Here is a 7,500-nt window from a genome sequence, read left to right as displayed (position 1 = left end):
GGCTGAGTGTAGGTACAGTGGTGCAAGGTAGTGCTGTGGAGTTACTACCTAGTGGGTGTCGAGGAGGGGGAGGTTTTTGTGGGTTTGCTGTCAGTTATTAAGGCTCACATCTAGCAGTGTATAAGGAATAACGAGTGGGTTGTTTCACTGAGGTTTGGGCCTTGAGTCAACTTTTTAAAAAGATAAACCAACTTGTCCAAAAGGTTTCCCAACCCATAAAAAGGTTGTTAACCTCATAATCAAACCCAATGAAATTCAAAAACATGAACGGCCTAAATAAAAAATATATATATATAAGCCCGTAGTACATTCTAAAAATTTATCCGAAATTCCAAAAGGGCTTCTTATACAGAAAAACCCAAGAAAATTTTAGAAAACAGGCTGGGTGCTGGACCCGAGTGTTACATTTTCAGAAAGTTCGGTATGTAGCAACAAAACATTTCATTTTCATATGTAGATGTCATAAACGTGTTATCAGAAAACCAGAGCGACTTTTCAATCTTCTCATACTAAAAGAAACAACTGTTCATATTCAAAGATCTGTTTCATATTCAAAAATCATTTTCATATTCAAAAATCATTTTCATATTCAAAGGCCCTTTTCATGTTCAAAAACGTTTTGACATAACATAACTGAACATTTTCATCTTATCATATCATATCGTATCGTATCATATCATATCATATCATATACCTTGTTTAACCCCTTGGTAAGGTTGTACTATCCTTGGCCAAACTAGGCAGTATCATACTGTGAAACTTTCTCTTTTTCAATATTGAGCCCCGAGTGTGCACACAAGAAAGAACACATAAAAAACCACTTTGTTTCCAAAGTGGTTGCACTCATATCATATCATATCATGTTGGTACCAACCATATCACGTGAACCATTATCATCATATCATAACCATATTCAGAATCAAAATCAAAACAGATAAGTATGCCAAAGGTTTCCCATATCCATGTCCTATCAGACCATGCATTGAACATATTCATATCATTTCCATTTGATCAAAAATAGATCCAAATCATTTTCATATCACATGTACAAAAATTCACAAACATCATATTCGTTCTTTTGTACATTTTAAAAACATGTCAAATATTGTTCATGTCTACACTATTCATGTCAAAAGCATTTATTTTCTCTTTCATACATATCTCATGAGTGAATACAAAACATATACTGAGATTGTTTTTCACATTTTTTTTTTGAATGAAATATACTCATTTCATTAATAAACCGAAGTTACAAATGTGACTTATCAATACAAGAAGTTCCAATACATAGGAAATCTAGTCTATAAGCCAACTAATGCAACAGCTCTAGGGCTTCCCCACACACAAATACATTTGTGGCGGACATTGTCTTAACTTCTAATCAAACTCTCTCGTAACAGAGAAAGCGCTATGTAAAACCGCTATGTAAAACAAGAACTTTATGGCCCTCTCTAGAGTACGGGACACTGCTAAGGACATCAAATCCTATAGCCTATTCCTATTTTATTAAAAACTAAACTAACAAACAACTACAAATAACCACATTAACAACTACAAGACCACAAGCTCTGGTGAGACCCCAGACGTCATGCCCACCGCAAGCATCATCATCTCGAGCCCTGGTGGAACGAGCACCCAGGGTACATACGGACCACAACAACCCGGCCGTATAACCACCTGTCGTAGCATCGCCCACCACCCTTGAACGCCTTGCCCTGAATCACGTCTGATCTAAAGGCCCAAACCTCACTCGGGGTCAACAAAAGCAACACCAACACCAAAAGCAAAACAACTACAAAACACTGAAACGGACAACAACAAAGAAAAAGAAACAAAAAAATAGAACAAAAAATACAAAACGGATGAACAATACACAATGGTCGGCATTGTTTCGTGCATAAACTGTTCATGCTGGGAGGAAAGCCGACGGTCAGACTTGGAAGACCTGGAGTCAGAGGTTCCACAGCAACCGAGCGTGGTGTCGGGAGAGGGCTCCTCGGTGGCACGTGAAGGCCACGTGCCAACGCTATCCGGAACTTCGTCCCGCGCGTACGGGCTACACGCCACTCCGATGGACGCCGGATTTGGAGGTCTTGAAGATCGGCGGCTGGGGGTCATACCGGTGGGGCGCGTGTAGAGATGTAATGGCTGGAAAGACTCGAATGGCGATCCTCTCTTATTCGGCCTAAAAAAAATACAAAACAAAACAAAAACACTACACATAAATTAAATGGACAGAGAAAAGGAAGAGGGTAGGGGGGCGAGGAACCGAAGCTCCCACCCCCTTTCAACAGATCTGGAGTTTAGGGAGCTTTAGAGAGAAAGGGGAGGGTTTCTCAACGCAGATTTTATGCAAATGCAGCAACATGCACATTTTTATAAACCAACCTCAGTTTATTTCTTTTTATGCAAATGTAGCATAGGAACCCCGCTTACCTGGACTTTTTAGTTTTTCAAAAAATCTTCACAACAGTGCTAAACGAATATCAATAGTCACCTATAGAAAAATTCATGTAACTTGAATAAATCTCTAATTTGAACAATAACTTCGTAATTACACCTGAAATAACTATTTTAATACCTCAAGACCTAAAATTATCATTACCCCAAAAATACTATCACTTCCCAAATTCCTCAATATCTGCTTAACATCTTCGACCAAGATATTAAATTCTAACTTATTTACTAGTGAAATCAAACTATAAAATTTAATACTAGATAATATAATATAATATAATAAAAGTAATATACTTTAAAACCCTAATTATATTCTGTAATAATATTTAAACTTAAAACCAAGCCTTCACATCGTAAATAAAAAAAAAACAAGCCCAACGTATAACCAGGGGTATTTTGGGAAATATTCATATAATGCATGGGTTCAAAATAAAATATAATTTTGCACTTACTAATCACTTCAAAAATTCATATTTTAGAAAAATAATATTACTAAAAATATAATTCAAAACTTTATCTATTTTCTTTATAAGCTATATAATTAAAAAAAATGATACTAACACAAACTTTAGGTTAATTTTGAACCCATCTAAAGGGAATGGTGTTTTAGGAAATACATATAAGATGCATGGGCTTATTGGGAAAAACCATGAAAACAAAAGGAAAACTGAGTTGTGAAATGCTCTAGACCAAAACAATATGCGACTGAGGATTCCAATACTCACTGAGAGAGGAGGCACGGCACGATGAGTAGGGAGGTGGGCGGCAGTCGTCTATGCTCACACGGCAGCACTGCACTAAGATCAGAGAGAAAGTTATGAGAGAAAGAGGTAACGGAGAGGAGACCGTGGGAAAAAAGAAACGAGATGTCATGGTCTCACCTAGAGGAAAAGCAACTAGGTGATGGGAGCTGGTCGGCGGTACATTCTCTACAAGTGGAGGCGACGTGGATGGCTTCCATCGTCGCTAGGCTTCACCGTTGTGGCTGGTGGCACCTAACAGAACCGAGAGCTAGGGAACAAAAGATGCTCTACTTCAAGGAGTTCAAACATGGGACAAGGAGGCTGAGTGTGGGTACGATGGTGGAAGGCAATCTTGTGGAGTTGTTGCCCAGTGGGCATCGGGGAGGAGGTGGTTTTCATGGGTTTTCCGTCGGTTGTTCCTGTGGTGGTCCCTCGTGGAAATGGGGTTGTTGGAGTGGAGGAGCATGTCGTGGGTTGGTTTTCATTTGAGGAAAGGAGGGGCTGGGTCATGGGGGCTGTCCCATCTTACTACATCTAGGCATGACTAGTGGCTTCCAGCAGTGGTCTGGTGAGGTGTTGGGAGGCGGCTGGTTAGCAAAAGGCTTGGCTTCAGTGCTTGGTGGTTCATAGCAGTGGCGTTGCCTTATGGTCTGGGACCGTGGGTTTTGGGGGTGAGGGTGAGAAATTGATGTGAGGGAGAGGAGAGAGTCTGATAAGAGTGAAATTTATGAAAGTGAAGAAAAAAGTGATGCGATTGAGAAGTTGAAGAAAAGTGGGAGTGAGATTCGAAACAAGCAAAAACTAAAAATCAGGGAGGGAGAGGGGAAAAAACCATCGGAGGAGGGAAAAAAAGAAATGAAAACAAAGGGTCAAAGCCTTACCTGAAAATGACGCCGTAATGCTCATTTGGGGAGAACTGGTCTGGACTTGGGTTCTACTGGCAGTTTCTTCTCCATGGAAACTCCTTGAGCCATGCACAACAGTGCCATGAGAAGGCTGAGTGCGAGGTTGCCGTAGGAACCACCCAGAAGATGCCCTAGTGCCGCCCAGTAAAAAACCACAAACCATCACGCATGACCAATGCACCCCAACGGCTCTCTCTCCTTTGCTTTAACCCCTCGGCAATGGAGCAATGTCACCGTCCACCCTCCATGCACCTCCCTCCTTCGCTAGCACCTCCAAAAGCCAACTACCGAGAGCCTCTATTTTAGCCACCCTCTATCTAGCCAAGCCAATATTTCCTAAGTGAATAACAAAAAAACCAGCCCCTGTTTTATTACAACACAAATAAAAAAAAGAGCCTACCCACCACCTCAATGTTAGAGTTCACCATCAGAAGTTGACAAACGTCTCGTGGAGACACGGGATGAGCCACCTTGTCGCTGTCGCATTACTGCCCCCCTGGTGAGTATCCAGTGCACGTGGGTGTTCAGGTGATGTGGAAGGTGAGCGGCTGAGTACTGATGAGAGAGAGAGAGAGATGAGAGAGAGTAAACACGGAGAGAGAAAGAGAGTAAGCCGTGAGAGGGAGAGAGACCGCACTGGATACTCACCAAGGGGGCAGTAATGCGACAGCGACAAGGTGGCTCATCCGTGTCTCCACGAGACGTTTGGCAATGTGGGAACCTTCTGATGGTGGTGCTGCAACCGTGCATGGTGGTGGGCTGAGCAAAAAACTTGCTTTATTTGTGTAGCAATAAAACAGGGGCTGGTTTTTTGGTTATACACGTAGGAAATATTGGCTTGGCTAGATAGAGGGTGGCTAAAACAGAGGCTCTTGGTAGTTGGCTTTTGGAGGTGCTAGTGGAGGAGGGAGGTGCATGGAGGGTGGACGGTGACATTGCTCCATTGCCGTGGGGTTAAAGCAAAGGAGAGAGAGGCGTTGGGGTGCATTGGTCGTGCGTGATGGTTTGCGGGTTTTTACTAGGCCGCACTAAGGCATCGTGTAACGCCCGTCCTTGTGGTGGAACTTTTCCCAAAATAGTTTTTTTATAAAAGGACAATGGGAATTACAGTCATATTTAAAACCTTTCACTTGCATACCCAGGGTGCGAGACTCACGTTTATAAATTAAAATGTGCTTTGGGATAAAAGAGGTTTGCAGCGGAAAACATGAATCTTATAATAAAAAGGCCTCTCGTGCATTTAAAACTCGTGCCTAGACTTCCGTGCTCTTCCCCATGGGCTGTGTCCGTCCCGATCATGCAGTTCCTGTGATACCCCATATAATATGGATAAAGGTAGGTGGTGTATGAGATCCCACATTGCTTGGGAAGGAGAAGTTCTTGCTCTTTATAAGGTTCCAATGGGACTCCAATTGTATCATTGACTAATCCTTTTGGAGTATAGCCTATGTGGTTTGGGCCTTCATGCGTAGTCGTGCTCCTCCACGCTGGAAGCCACTAGTCGTGCCTAGATGCAGCAAGATGGGACAATCCCCACGACCCAGCCCCTCCTTTCCTCAAACGAAAACCAACCCACGACATGCTCCTCCACGCCAACAACCCCATTTCCACCAGGGACCACCACTGAACAACCGACGGCAAACCCACGAAAACCACCTCCTCCCCCATGCCCACTGGGCAGCAACTCCACAACACTATCTTCCACCACCGTACCCACACTCAGCCTCTTTGTCCCATGTTTGAACACCCCGAAGTAGAGCATCTTTTGTTCCCTAGCTCTCGGTTCCGTTAGGTGCCACCAGCCACAACGGTGAAGCCTAGCTACGATGGCAGCCATCCACGTTGCCTCCACTTGTAGAGAAGGTACTGCCAACCACCTCCCATCACCTAGTTGCTTTTCCTCTAGGTGAGACCATGACATCTCATTTCTTTTTCCCCACAGTCTCCTCTCTGTTACCTCTTTCTCTCATAACTTTCTCTCTAATCTTAGTGCAGTGCCGCCGCGTGAGCACATAAGACTGCCGCCCACCTCCCTACTCATCGTGCCGCGCCTCCTCTCTCGGTGAGTATTGGAATCCTTAGTCGCATATTGTTTTGGTCTGGAGCATTTCACAACTCAGTTTTCCTTTTGTTTTCATGGTTTTTCCCAATAAGCCCATGCATCTTATATGTATTTCCTAAAACACCATCCCTTTAGATGGGTTCAAAATTAACCTAAAGTTTCTGTTAGTATCATTTTTTTTAATTATATAGCTTATAAAGAAAGTAGATAAAGTTTTGAATTATATTATTAGTAATATTATTTATCTAAAATATGAATTTTTGAAATGATTAGTAAGTGCAAAATTATATTTTATTTTGAACCCATGCATTATATGAATATTTTCCAAAATACCCCTGGTTATACGTTGGGCTTGTTTCTTTTTATTTACTATGTGAAGGCTTGGTTTTAAGTTTAAATATTATTACAGAATATAATTAGGGTTTTAAAGTGTATTACTTTTATTATATTATCTAGTATTAAATTTTATAGTTTGATTTCACTAGTAAATAAGTTAGAATTTAATATCTTGGTCGAAGATGTTAAGTAGATATTGAGGAATTTGGGAAGTGATGGTATTTTTGGGGTAATGAGAATTTTAGGTCTTGAGGTATTAAAATAGGTATTTTAGGTGTAATTATGAAGTTATTGTTCAAATTAGAGATTTATTCAAGTTACATGAATTTTTCTATAGGTGATGATTGATATTCGTTTAGCAGTGTTGTGAAGATTTTTTGAAAAACTAAAAAGTCCAAGTAAGCGGGGTTCCTATGCTACATTTGCATAAAAAGAAATGAACTGAGGTTGGTTTGTAAAAATGTACATGTTGTTTTAAAATGAAAATGTGAAAAACAACCTCAGTATATGTTTTGTATTCACTCATGAGATATGTATGAAAGAGAAAATAAATGCTTTTGACATGAATAGTGTAGACATGAACAATATTTGACATGTTTCTGAAATGTGCAAAAGAGCGAATATGATGTCTGTGAATTTTTGTACATGTGATATGAAAATGATTTAGATCTATTTTTGATCAAATGAAAATGATATGAATATGTTCAGCGCATGATCTAATATGACATGGATATGAGAAACCTTTGGCATACTTATCTGTTTTGATTTTGATTCTGAATATGGTTATGATATGATGATAATGGTTCATGTGATATGGTTGGTACCAATATGATATGATATGATATAAGTGCATCCACTTTGGAAACAAAACGGTTTTTTATGTGTTCTTTCCTGTGTGCACACTCGGAGCTGAATATTGAAAAAGGGAAAGTTTCACAATATGATACTGCCTAGATTGGCTAAGGATAGTAGAACCTTACCAAGGAGTTAAACAATG

The sequence above is a fragment of the Juglans regia genome, chromosome 10 (assembly GCF_001411555.2).
Source record: "Juglans regia cultivar Chandler chromosome 10, Walnut 2.0, whole genome shotgun sequence".
Classification (NCBI taxonomy): domain Eukaryota; kingdom Viridiplantae; phylum Streptophyta; class Magnoliopsida; order Fagales; family Juglandaceae; genus Juglans; species Juglans regia.
This window is presented reverse-complemented; position numbering follows the sequence as displayed.